The 13,779-nt window shown below is 36.5% G+C and overlaps 2 long non-coding RNA genes across 2 annotated transcripts; both read left to right on the top strand.

Annotated features, from left to right (window-relative positions):
• Positions 1–2,041: 2,041 nt before the first annotated feature.
• Positions 2,042–5,697, top strand: LOC141634005 (uncharacterized). Its single transcript, XR_012538749.1, has 4 exons — positions 2,042–4,392; positions 4,503–4,616; positions 4,845–4,939; positions 5,015–5,697. It is a non-coding gene; the product is annotated as an uncharacterized LOC141634005 (long non-coding RNA).
• LOC141634004 (uncharacterized) lies at positions 5,692–12,799 on the top strand. The gene is made up of 4 exons (XR_012538748.1): positions 5,692–5,764; positions 5,907–5,990; positions 12,228–12,305; positions 12,393–12,799. It is a non-coding gene; the product is annotated as an uncharacterized LOC141634004 (long non-coding RNA).
• The last annotated feature ends 980 nt before the right edge of the window (positions 12,800–13,779 follow it).

The raw sequence follows: 13,779 nt of genomic DNA, 5'->3' as shown, positions 1-13,779 counted from the left end.
TCTTTATGTTGATGATTGATTTATGCCGGAGATGACGAGAATATAGTCAGTGACTTTAAGAAATCAATGATGAATGAGTTTGAAATGTCAGACCTTGGTAAAATGAAATTTTTCCTTGGGTTAGAAGTCTTACAAAGCAGTGACGGAATATTTATTAGCCGAAAGAAATATGTGTCGGACATTTTGAAGAAATTTGGATTGAAAGAATGCAATTCGGTTCAAAATCCTATTGTTCCGGGATCAAAGATTTCCCGAGATGAAAACGGAGAGAAAGTTGATGAAACTTATTATAGGCAACTGATAGGAAGCTTGATGTATGTCACATCAACAAGGCTAGATATCATGTATGCTGTGAGTTTGATTAGTAGATATATGTCTAAACCAACCGAGATTCATTTATTGGCTGCCAAAAGAATAATGCGCTATCTACAAGGAACTTCTAACTTTGGATTATTTTATAAGACGGGTAGAAATAAGGAGCTTATCGGATTTACTGATAGCAATTATGCGGGTGACGTTGATGATAGAAAAAGTACTCGGGCTATGTATTTCTTTTAAGTTCAGGAGCAGTTGCTTGGTCCTCAAGGAAGCAGCCGATCGTTACTCTAAGTACTACTGAAGCGGAGTATGTAGCTGCTGCTGCATGTTCAACTCAAGCAATATGGATGAAAAGAATTTTGGCAAAACTCAAGTATGAAGGAGGCTCAAACACTGTTATTTTTTGTGATAATAGTTCAACAATCAAGCTTGCTAAAAATCCTGTATTCCATGGTAGAAGTAAGAACATTCAAGTGCGATTTCACTTTCTTCATAATATTGCAAGTGATGGGGTTGTTCACTTGAAGCATTGTGGTACGCATGATCAAGTAGCCGACATCTTTACCAAGCCATTGAAATTAGAGTCTTTCCAAAGATTGAGAGAGAAGCTAGGAGTTTGCGCAGCATCCGAGTTAAACTAACTGTGACATACAGTTTAGTTTAGGGGAGGAAATGAAGTAGTTGTAGTTTGTCCTATTTTTACGTTAGTTGTTAGTCTGCTACTTAGTCATCATCTTTGAATATTTCTATAATTTAGGGATTCTCTATTTGTTTTGATCTAGTCCTAGGTTGTTAGTTTGTTAGCACGTAAGTAGGCATGCTTCTTGTGTTTAGGCTCTATAAAAAGCCAGTTGGTGTGTTCAATAAGATTTAGTGAAGTTCAGATTGTTATCCTCTTGTTTTAACAATTTTACCCTTTTTTAACTAATAATATGGTTCTTAGAGTTTGTATTAATTTCTAATCTGTCGAACTCAATATGAATGGCGTATTTCATTGATGATGAATAAGTTTTAATTAGAGAGTTAGTTTTAAGGTGAAAGCAGAATTAAAAAAAAAAAAAGTGAGTAACTAATGACGGTGTAGGAGGGCAGGAAAAGTGTGCTAAAATTGATTTTTTTCTGTTTCTAATTTACTCTTTTCAATATTAACTCATAAAAAAAAACGATCATTCTTGTAAGCTTTCTTGATTTGATTTCTAATTCCGTCTTTTGACGAAAAATTATACTTTTGAGTTAAAATCCAACTCAATCATATTATGGACGGGATTTAGTAAGTAGAATGCATAGGGAAAGCCAATTTATTTGTCTTATATATCTAAACGGGTGATATTTGACCCGTTTTATTGTTAAGATGGATACCTTCGTCTTAGAAGAGACTGACAAATTTTATATTTTCCGAGAACCATCAATACCCTATTTTTTTCTTTAATATTAAGTGTATAAACTGATCAAAATAGGGGTAAATATACGTTTCAAATAAAAAAAAACTTTCTTTTTTAAGGTCAACAACATGAAAGATATTTTAAAGCCACTATTGTACTATAAGGTGTAAAATCTAGTAATCCCTATCTTTTTAAAAGAGAGAACTTGGCTGCACTGTAGCAATGAACAGCCAAGTTCCCTTTCCACCGTTGATTTGTCCTATTAGATCTTATCCTTCCATTCTCTCTTTCACTCACAGCCACACCTTTTCCTATTCTTTCTATCTACTCCAACCATTCTCATCGGTCTCTTGCTTCTCACATCTCTATCCATCTCTCTCCGCAAAACCTAGGTATTTATCCCAATTTTTATTCTTTGTTGATTATTTCAGACTAATCTATGAGCTCCGTCTTCTTAGTTTTGTTTAGAAATTAGGATTTGTAAATTGTAAATTAGGTTTTTCAAATGAAGTTTGGTTGTTATACTGTTATTGCCGACATTGGCTTTTTGGTGCTATTATTATTAGTGGTGAGATTGGTATTATTATTACTATTAAGGTTTGTTGTTCTTCTTGTTATTATTATTAGTGTATTATTATTACTATTGCGATTATTAGTATTGTGATTGGTACCATACCCTCATTTCTACTTTTTGTTTTTTGCGATTACTGATTGGTTGCTATTTCCATTGTCATTTTCTTCTTTTGCTATGGCGATATCTTGTGTATATGCGATCAAGGGTCATGGGATTGTCGATGATGAGGATCCTGGGGGCGGGAAATATGTGCTGAATTTCTCAGCATCTTTTTTTCTATTTCTGTTTTATCTCGTTGTTTATAGTTAAATGGCCGTTGAGTTGACGTGAATAACAATCACCGTGCAATCTGCTGGACATTATGTACTTTTATCCATGGAATCACATTGCCATAACATATAATTCCGCATTACTCGTACATTGCAAAGGCTACTGGCCGTTGACAGGCGTTAATTTCTTAGTTTCATTTGTTTTGGCGGAGTTGGATTATATCCGGGCAGTAATATGAAAATGTATCAGTTAAATCCGAAATGTTAGAAGTCCGAAATATTGAAATGTCTGTACATATGGGGAATGTATCATTTGTTTTGTTGGGTGATATTTGACACCAAGCTTTTACCATTATCAATTTACTTGTGTGTTCTAGACGCTGACTACTACTCAGTATTTACTGTATAATTTGGGTTTAAGAATCAAACAAGTCGGCTGAGATATTATAACATCTTGATTTCAGTCACAGTCGCGGTATTGGTTCACCTAATTTCGGGTATACTTTCTGATTGTTTTGATTTTATAGTAATTTTGATATTTTGGTTTCATCGTACGTGTTAGTGGAACGTTGGAAGCTTAGTTTTGTGTGGTATGTGCTATTTTTTGCTCAATCTTTCACTCGCCAATTTGCATTTATTTTTATTATTTAGATTGCCCGTGTGTTGATGCGCCGATATATTTGCAAACTTATGAATCTCAGGTTTGATTGAAATTGGTCTTTGCTTAGTTTTCGTGGGTTATTGTTGTTCTTTGCAAATTTAGTATTGTTAGTGGGTTGATTGAAGTGCCTCATTGTTAACTTTCTGTTGGTTCTTACTGCTATAGAGTGGATAACTTGGTAAACATTGGTGTCGGTCCATGGTTATGCAATTCACTTCGTCAATAAGCTCATTTCCTCTAAAATTAGCAATGGTATTATGAGTTCATATTCATTCTCATTTTATTTTTTTATCCTTTTTAGCAAATCAATTCATACATGCCTTTTTCTGTAATTTTGAGTTATAATTTGGTGCTTGTAGTAGTGCGTGTAATATGTTGAATTTCGACTACTTTTTACTGAGTATTAATTAATTGTTTACATGTTCGAACATGAAGTTTATTATTTAGGATGAAGCATATATCAGGTATGCAGGCATTAGTGCATTAATAGGGTTTCTGGCTTTCTTGTTATAAAAAATGGGTATTCACAAAGAAAGTAGGCTAATTGATTTGACAGGCAGAAGCTTGGATTTATTTTCGTCGCAGAAGAGTCTGGTTAGGTTTCCCACATTGCCGAATTTACATTTGTTTTCATTGTGTGATTTTGTATGTTTGTTAATTGCATATAGGTTTGGTCGAATGTCGTATAGCTGTTATTGCTACAACTGTGTGAGGGATTGTGTATCAAAGATGTCAGAACATCAGTTACTTAAGTTGCCTTAAGTTGAGTTATGATGATTATGGTGGTGGTTTATTAAGGGTAGCATTGCTACTATGCGGACCGTTTGTGGATAGCTCGGTTCATTATTTAAAACAACTGCGACAAGAGTAGTGTCAGTCTACTTATTATCTTCCCCAAGTTCAAGGAGTGAATAGAACTGTTGATGCCTTTGATGTATGTGTTTTATGGTCATTAATTATCTAGGGAGCTCACCCACATATCACTCTAACAAGAGTAACACTTATTTTGAATTCCATTTTTTTTTTACTGGTGCTTGAGTGTGCAAAGGACATGAGCTTGGGGCTGCAGTTAGCCGGGTGAGTTGGAGTTCATGCACTCCTTAGGTGATTTTAGATGTTGAGAAATGTGGTTGCCGTTTGGTTTTGGGCGATTGCAGGTATCACCGATAGGTCATTTGGTTTTGAATGGTATGTTAGTTTTTGTTGATTCTGGTTATGCTTTGATTTTTGTTGCAGCACAGTCATTGCGTCTTAAACTGTTGTGCAGTGGTTGTGCTAATCTGATATTGTGTCTACAGGTACTCATGGCATCCAAGCTTTAAGCACCTGCTCATCTGTGGTGGATTCAAACCCTTGGCTATCTGTGTTGGCCCGTCGCTGAATGTGATCATTTAGTTTCTTCGTCTGTTACAGTATGTGAACCTTTTTGTTTGCTCCCCTATTTCCTTTACATCACCTTCCTCGGCTTGCGCTTACATCTGCTTACTATTGCAAACACAACGCGGTTTGGGGTTACCTACTTGTATTTTTTGCTCGGCTAGGATTGCCAATCCTGCTGGCTGTTGTAATACCCGGGTACCATTTCTGTTCGTTTCTTAATTAAGGGGTGTTGTTCTAAGTGTTTAATTCTCCCTTTAAAGGATTTCTTTTATAGTTACACGAATCGTTTTGAATGATGGATTCAAAGGCGGTCCGGATGTCATAGGCTCACAAGTGATCATTGCTTACTCTAGAGGTGAGGCTCTGTATTTTAGTTGTGATATGTCTAGTTTTAATCAATCATCTGACTACTTTTTTTGCTTCATGTCAGGTTTTTTTCAAACGGGATTGTAGATACGGTCATTCAATTTCTCCTGCATAGGTATCATCCACATGTCCCTTTTCGATTTATGTTGCAGCTTGGTTAATGAATGTGGTCTTAGGCTCTAAGTTGCTTTTACGTTTGGGTTTTAGGGCTTCTTTAGCTTACTTCATGAGTCTGTTAGGGTGGCGTGTTGAGAATTATGTGGGTTTTAAAGAGATGTTGGTTGTGTAATATGTTAGGGTTTATCTCGAGTTTGTTATTATTCTAGGGTTTCCTTGGAATGGATTTGTACTTATTTTACTGTTATTCTTCTGTTGGTGTTTGTTTGTAGTGGGAGTGGGGTTTATTGGAATTTTGTGTTTAGTTTATGTTTCTTTTGCCTTCTATATATATAGTTTTTCGTCGCTTTAGGCAAAAACACGGGAGATAGTTTGGGTGTTTCAGGAAGACTGCAACCTGCTTCTGTATTATAGAACAGGATAGTTGTTTGGCAATACTAATACAATTGGTCAAGGTCTGCCTCATTGGTAGTGAGTGTTCAGACTGTGAATACTTACAGTGAGAGCATTACCCTTGCGTGAGTACTGTTTTCATTCAAGTTGTTAATTTGTTAAATTTTTTTACGTATTTCCATTATCATTTATCCTCCTTCTTATTGATTATTGTTTTTGATTTCTGGATTGGGTTTATTTTTTCCTGGAGCTGGAGTTGTGAGCATGATCCTGGGGCTCGAGTTGCTTTTAATTCTGCAAAAAGGTGGGCGATTTGGCATTTAACTCTAGAAGCAGTCATAGACATTTGTGCTGGACGGTGATTAGGTGTTGCATTGTTGTGCATCGCTTTTATGCAATTTGCACTACTCTTTTTCAGGCTGTTTTTAATATGGTGAACATTGCAGATTCGGCACAACCATAGGAAAGCGGCTATTTGATGCTTCCAGCTCGTGCCTACCGACAATATAATAAGCGACGCTAAAACACAGGTGCTTATTTCGTTGGTCTAATCTCTGTTGTTTTCCGTTTTGGCAAGTGTTGATTGGTTTTCCTATTTTCGTTGCCTTTTTTGTTACTTTTACTCCCCCAATAACCTTTCTATTTTTTATCACTGATTTCCATTTCCTTTTGTTTTACATTCTACTTTTTCTCTTCTTGATTTACTTGTCATACTATGGCTAAGATTATCATCATACCTGATCCTGAATTCCTTTGAAACTGTTTAGTGTTTAGATCTTATTTGGTGTGATAAATTAGATCTATGATTAGTTTATTATTTCCTTCGGCCCAGTTATTTGCGTACTCTTGATTAAAATAAGTCTCATGATACGTCTGTCGTGTACCTATCAAAAATAAACTAACTAAACTAACTATATAGCTAGGGAATTCAGGTCGATCTCCTCAGGGAGGCAAGATATCTGTAGAAGTCCGTCTATTTGGTCACAAATTGGGGGGGGGGGGGGGTGGTTGTTTGAATTGTTTTCTAAACTACAAGGGGTTAAAGGAAGAGAAATAGAGACAAGAGCAGTAAAGGCAAGGAAATAGGATTAAACTATCAGATAGAGAAGGGACATGTCGGAAATTCGGTTCACTACGGTAGTCCAGTGACTCAGCTGTAAATAACTCAGACGAATTAATGCAAGACGGATGTGGAAAGGTCCTTTCGGTCCACTTTCTATCCTAAAATACCACTAACTTAACTTTCATTCTCGCCAGGGTAGTCTACTGTTCATAGCAGGCCTATTTAGTCCAATCTTTCGATCTAGGATTAATTTTAGCCAGACTAAAGAGATGACTCAGAAGCGTGAACTCAACTAAGTCGATGAATACAATTAAATTGCTATGGTGACAGAGTCTCACAATTAATTCATCTATTTCATTTACTACATCGTCACATTCCTACCGCAGATCCCCTAATCCCAACATGCATTAAATTTAGCTACTCATATTGCTATTAATATCAAAACTAACAATTAACAACGAATTAACAATAAACATAATGAAATAAACAATAAGATGCATAAAAGTAAATTAGGGCAAAGTATTAAATGAGGTAAACAAGCAATTAAAGCAAACAAATGATTGACTATTATTAAGAGAAGAGGAAGGAATTACAATCGTGCGAATCCGGCGTAAAGAACGATCGAATCCGAGCAAAGTAAATCCCAATGTAAAGTTACAGTGAATAAGGAAAAGCAACGTAATAAAGTTCTCTGTGTAAAACTGATTAAGATAAAAGATAGATGCTAATGACCTAGTAAAACGTGCTTAAATAGGAAAATAGATAAGTTTATCGAAATAAATCAACTCACGGGCTAATTAAAGCCCATAACAGCAGAAACCACTCGATCGAGTAGAATAGTTACTCGATCGAGTAACTCTCTTTTCAGCAACTTCTGGATCGAGTACAAAACTACTCGATCAACCAACTGGGGATGCAGAAACCATTCGATCGAGTGAATAAACCACTCGATCGAGTCTTTTGTCTTCATTTCAGCTCAGATTCGCCACCGACTACCTCATAAACCGTGCCTTGACGCTTCCCAATGCAGTATCTCACTCTGAAAAATCCCGTCTTCTCTAAATGCATGCAAAAAGGACGAAAAAGGGTACGATTCCACTACTCTCGCGTTCATTTCTACAAAACGGAGAAAACGAACCAAAGTAGCCAATTCGGGGCAAAATACTATAAAACCAGTATAAAAATACATGGAAATACGTGCTGAAATAGGCTAAAAAGACTATACAAAATGCACGTATCAAATCTCCCCAAACCGAACCGTTACTCGTCCTCGAGTAAACTAGAATGCAACTAATGGAACGGAAATGATAACTCAGGGCTAGCTTAACTTGTCCACTTGAACCAATTTAATGCAACAAAAACTAACAGTTAAAGCTAAGCAGTCAATACGCAAACGAGTTATAAGCTGTTCAGAAATATAGCCAACCTATCGACCTTGCAAGACCAACAAAATCGGACTCTCTCGTGGTCACTCTTCTCTTATGAAGCAAAGGGTGAATGTTATATGTAAAAGAGAGAAGAAAAGACAGTCACTCACCTAACTGCGACCTACATAACATGCATGCAATAAAAATGAAAGACAATTTAAGTACTAATGCACACACTCCAACCAATAATGTCCGTCACAGCCGAGGGCGTACAAATAATATAGGAATAGTGAGGTTCAGGTGACAAAAGGCAAAACAAGTTATGGAAATGTGGAGGTAAAAGCGTCAAGCTAGTTCCTAACAGGACCATAATAAACCATCCGAATCTCAACTGACTGAAAAATAGAATACAAGTGCCCTTCATTTGGCACACAACTCACTAAACTCAAACACAATCTCCTCAAAAATATAGAATAAGAATGGAGGAGTCAGACGGTCACAAACTTCCCTTTTTTAATACCGTCTAAATGAATCATATCAAACAAATAAAACTTTTTCAAACTTCTTTTTTTTTCTTCTTTCACGTGATTCAGCTTTTTTTTTTTTTTTTTTTTCATTTTTTTTCTTTCATGTTTTCCTCTTTTTTTCCTTTTCAATTCTTTTTTTCTTTTCTCCTTCCTTAATTTCCACCAACTCCATACAAAAGATACAGGCCAAACTGCAGACGGAAAATCATACCACAAAAGAACATACTAAAACTAGCTTGACTAGGCAGGCTTAATTTTGGATGTAGCTAATGGGTCAAAAAGGCAAGTTTTGGCTTATGTGGAGCTAAATGGGTGAAAAATATAAGGAAAAGGGAAAATTTGCAAGCACCTCCCTGCATGTGACACCAACCACAAACCCGAATATGTGCATTTGACAAGAAATTGAATGTCATAAAAGTGCAAAAAAGATGAACATGCTATGCAAGGAGTACTACTCTCAATTCCTAATGAACTGGTCTTGAATGTCACCAGTTATGGCTCTAAAACTCAGAATTTATCAAGTAGTTTGCCAATTTATCAGGTCAAGTCTAAACAATCAGCTATATTTGAACAGAAACTCGTAGGCTATGCGTATGACAAAGCTAATAACTATCAAAAAAGTGCAAGACTCAAGTAAAGCGTGCTTAAATAGGAAAATAGATAAGTTTATCGAAATAAATCAACTCACGGGCTAATTAAAGCCCATAACAGCAGAAACCACTCGATCAAGTAGAATAGTTACTCGATCGAGTAACTCTCTTTTCAGCAACTTCTGGATCGAGTACAAAACTACTCGATCAACCAACTGGGGATGCAGAAACCATTCGATCGAGTGAATAAACCACTCGATCGAGTCTTTTGTCTTCATTTCAGCTCAGATTCGTCACTGACTACCTCGTAAACCGTGCCTTGACGCTTCCCAACGTAGTATCTCACTCTGGAAAATCCCGTCTCCTCTAAATGCATGCAAAAAGGACGAAAAAGGGTACGATTCCACTACTTTCGCGTTCATTTCTACAAAACCGACAAAACGAACCAAAGTAGCCAATTCGGGGCAAAATACTATAAAAACAGTATAAAAATGCATGGAAATACGTGCTGAAATAGGCTAAAAAGAGTATAAAAAATGCACGTATCATCTCATAAAGAATATAAAAGGTAAACAACTGATCTAGACATGGGAAGTATAGTTTTAGTTAACTCAAATATAGTGAAGTGGGAAATATCTTAATTGATTATTGAGGACAGATCATAACTTTTGGTGAAAAATTTTGGAATTTTAAAAAAGATTTCAGCTTTGGTGTACAATCTACTAATAAGAGAAATTATTGTGGAATACCTGTAAGACGGTTCTTTTATGTATGAAAATACTCAATTATTACTAAAAGTACCGTATCATGTTGTAAGACGTTGTATTCTATAATTTATTATCTACTAAAGGTGCTTAAAAGATGGGTGGTTGAATTGATTCATCTTGGTTTGGGTGATGATGGGAGTGTTCATTGTTTTCATGTTGAAGTTAGTGGCTGAAGTTGGAGTTTCGGAATGTGGTAGCCCAATTGGCTGCTAACATTTTCATTGTTAAACTTGCATAAATTCCCTAATGGGGTTCACTCAACGATCTGCCTTACATATGGGCAACCTGGTGATACAGTTGGGTCATTCTTTGTAAAAGTCTTTAATTAGGTTATAGTGACGTCAGTGGTTGTCGCACCTCTCTGCTATTCATATCTTGGTTGTGTTTTGATGGCATTTGTTAATTGCCAGCTATGACACTAAACTTTCCCTGCAAGCTTTTGGTATTCATATATGGTTCATCGTTAGGTTTGTTAGAGAGTTAGGCGACCCCGACATTATCCCTAATTTGTCAAATTTTATTTTGATGAGCACGTCATTGCTAACCAATTTCATTTGCAGAATTCTTTTCCCTATTTTCCTTTGCAAACCCATTTCAATATTGTACAGTTCACTTAATGTTAGTTACAATAAGTATGTTTGTAAACTTTAATCTGTCATAAATACGCCGAACTCTTCTATCTATATTTCAGCTCCGCCTATTGGTTTACATTTAAGTTTGGGTTTTTTCTTACTAGAGTTGGGGATAATTTCTGGAATAAAATTGGGTTTTGACATCACTTCCTTGAAAGGAATTAATTTAAAGAATTAAAGTAAAACAATAGCAGTAAGAATTGCTCGATTTTAGGTAGGAGATCATCAGGAAATGATATCAGTACAAAATTTGAGTGTTCAGAAGGAATTGCTTCTGCTTTGGTATTATACTAAAAAGAAGGGAAAAAAATACATGATAGATATTGTCGGTCTGTGTGAGCTTTGGTTGGGCAATAGCTCTTGTTATCAATGTGTGATTTCGTGTGGTGTAGTCTATGTTAAAGATTTTGTTAAAATGCTCCTAAAGTCAGCTATTGCGAAGCATTGCAAGAATGTTGGCAATGTAGCTTAGGATTAGTATCATAATGTTGGCGTCACTAAACTCTTATACTGCCTCTTGTACTCCATTTTTTCTAGGACTATCTTATTAGTTTGTAGAACTTACAATTGCCTTCACTTTACTGTAATTTTCAGTGTTCCCTTTTTTAGCAACCTTTCATTATGCTTCTTCTACCTTATCTCTGTTTGCTCTAAATTTAGGAGCTAAATCTAGGCAAAACCCCTCGCTTTCTATCTCTATATGTCTTCTTGTTGTGTCGTTTGATTTAAACCTGGTACTCTGGTAGCTACTCTCATATGTCGCCTGTATTCAGCTATTGTGATACCAGGCATAATGGAAGACCTTATTGGGATGCCTCTCGGTCGTGATGAGTAGTCTGTGCGTGTGTCGGTGCCATGTTCAAAGTAGACATATGTTTGTGATAGGGGCATTATTTTTCTGTTGTTTTATGCGTGATAGATTTAGCGTACTACTAACTTTCGTGGTAATGCGCCACGTTAATTTCTGGTTTCGCCTCAGTAGCAACTCCTTTGTTAATTATGTGGTCGGACGACAACCATAAGAACCTTGCAGAGTTCCAGGTAATCGTTTCCTCCACCTTTCCTTCTTTTACCGGCTCTTTGCTTGTCTTCTAGAACTTGAACTTTTTCTAAGGCTTATATTTACGTTTTAACACTTAATTGCTCCGGACTTAGATTAGTATTGACGTTTCTGACAATAGACACATTCCTTTAGGTTATGGAGTAATACTCCACATCAATTATTGATGGTGTTATTAGAACTGTTTATATTGTGCCACTGATTTGGTCATTTCTTTCAAGCCTTTGTTTATGGCATGACTTGGTATTTGTGCTAATATTTCGGGTTTTACGGAGCTTGTAGTTATTCATCTACAGCCCTTAGTAGTGGCCGTGGCGCCACCACGAACTACAAGTAAGGATGTAGTACTATATATTGGTAGGTTTGCAGATGTGTCAATTTGGGTGTAAGATATGGATTGAATTATTTGTTCAAGGAAAAATCATTAAAAAGGGAACCAAAAATAAGGTTATAAAGGCGCTACAAGCTAGATTCAATAAAAGTTCTCGTGATATCCGCATGCAGCGCCCGCCCCTGATGCGACACATTCATTAGCAACTTTATGGATCATATTTTGCTGCTAAAAAATGTTCTCGGCTACTCGCATTAAATTTTACTTTGTATCCCGCTCCCTCTCATTCACCTTGCCGTTATCACCGTGCCAACGTGAATTAATGCACTGATTTACTATTACTGGTAGCATGATTTTGTTTATGGTCGACTGTTTATTTGAGAAACTCATACCTTCTTTTCACTGAATTTGAATGCTTTCCTCGTCACAGAGGGAGATCCGATTCTTGTTGACCTTCTAGCTCCAAAGCTTGTTGGGAGAAGACACTTGGGGATAGTCTGGGTGACAAGTAAACTTTCCTTTTATCCCTCAAATGTACGTGTAAGTCGAGGTGGATATGTATTGTATGTGACCACTGTTTTTAAATCGTGCCTAGGTTTATAGAATCAGGCCCAGTACGTTGAACCTGACAAGGCGGGCGTATTGGGCGATGTTCGAATACTGAGTCACTTAAAGAGTGGTAGTGCATCCCCGAAGTTGAAGGACTATAACTCAAATAAACAGGAGAAGATCGAGGAGATGAAGGTAGCTATTCGCATTGCATCTTTCAAGAAGCCCTTTTTAAAATGGGAATGTATCTTAGGGAACACGTAATTCTAGAGGTTGTTTTAACCGCTTTACTGATTTTTTTCTATTACAAGATCCGAACCTTTTATGTCAACATATGTAAATTCTCGTAGAAAGGGACGTATTTCTATGTCTCACTATCAGTATTCAATGTAAAACCTCCGGCTTACAAGAGACCTTTGAAGATTCACAAAGGATAACTAAGGCTTAAGGTAACCTGTTTTGATGGAAATGTTGTTCTCACTACTCAGATAGGCTAAGGCGCAAGAGTAGAGTCAGGGTTGAGTGTATTTGTGGTCTTGTGAGACACCTATAATCATTTTAAGGGTCTGCTTCTACCAGTAACAAATCGTAATCCATAATTTTTTTTCGGGGTAAAGGTTCTCTAGATAAATGTTAGTAACTATGGAGAAACATGCTTCATATGAATAGAGTGTATGGTACATGTCTAACGTGTTGATTCATCATTTGCTATATTGATTTGTTTGGAGCTATAAAGCTACTGCAATTTCAGAATATATGTAAATGGTTGGTGCTTATTGATTTTGTTATGAAAATCTCGGCACGTCGTTGCCACTGCTTTTTGAAAAAATATGGGGCATATATTAAAGAAGATAGACTAGCACATTTAAAGAACAAGTGGGTCCTCAAACAAGTCTCTCTAATCTAAACACAAAATAGTCCAGGCATATCTTGTCAACTTTTGGACTTTTGTAACGGGTGCACACTTTCAAGTATAAGAAGGAAAGGTTTCAGGGTTAAATAGCCCAAAAACAGTTGTACGGGAAGTTGGATTGAAAATTAAACTAGCAGTTAATTTTTGGGTGTAGCGGATAGTTAGTAACATATGACTACTCGAAAGACCCTACGTTTTACTCCTTACGCATTCCTCACTTTGTCTCATCTTAATCCTGTCTAGCCTGTATGATCGTGCCTCACTTTGTCTCATCTTAATCCTATCTAGCCTATATCATCATACCTTTATTATGACTTTACAGTGCTGCACACAGCGCCCAAATTCGTGACCGAGCTGTAAAATTGTACGTTCTAACCCCTAAGGCATCCTATATGAATTTGACCACCCAAAATAGTGGAGTAAGGTTGTCGATATGTCTGTTAAATGATTGAGACAAACTAGAAAAGTAATTAACATTCTATTCTATACACGCCAACGCACGGTAACTCAACAAGATTCT

Source organism: Silene latifolia, chromosome Y (assembly GCF_048544455.1).
Source record: "Silene latifolia isolate original U9 population chromosome Y, ASM4854445v1, whole genome shotgun sequence".
Taxonomy (NCBI): Eukaryota; Viridiplantae; Streptophyta; class Magnoliopsida; order Caryophyllales; family Caryophyllaceae; genus Silene; species Silene latifolia.
The sequence above is the reverse complement of the archived record's forward strand: the minus strand, read 5'-3'. Positions and strand labels throughout refer to the sequence as shown.